This window comes from Fulmarus glacialis, unplaced genomic scaffold (assembly GCF_000690835.1).
Source record: "Fulmarus glacialis isolate BGI_N327 unplaced genomic scaffold, ASM69083v1 scaffold6208, whole genome shotgun sequence".
Classification (NCBI taxonomy): Eukaryota; Metazoa; Chordata; class Aves; order Procellariiformes; family Procellariidae; genus Fulmarus; species Fulmarus glacialis.
The window spans coordinates 13,450-13,916 of NW_009230031.1; positions in this window are offsets into that span (position 1 = coordinate 13,450).

The window sequence follows — 467 nt, forward strand, 5'->3', positions numbered from 1 at the left end:
GGGTGAGGCCTGCGCCGAAGCCCCCAACCCAGTCTCTGGTGGCAGAGGCCCTTCGGCTGCAGGGTGAACGCCTGCACAGGAGGTAGACCAGCGCCCCAAAGATGTCGGGGGAGAGGAGGACGCCTGACATGGAGACACTGCCCTCCATGGCACAAGCCCAAGGAGCGGAAAGGGGTTGCTGGTGGCCCCCAGGATGGCCAGTGTGGCCTTGCCCACCTTCATCAAGGCCACCTCTGCTCTGGGGAAAAAACCCCCCTCCATCAAGGCCACGTCTGCCCTGGGGACGGGGGGACACTGTCAGCCACAGGCCAGCCCTGCCCAGGGGACCTTCCCACCCCTGTGGCCTCCAGCACCTTGTGAGCATGCAGCTCATGGCAGGAGCTGCCCTGTCCGCATACTGCTGTTCCCATGCCCTTTTGCCCTTGTGCCCCACTGCCCTATCCCCATGCCTGCTGTCCCCATGCCCA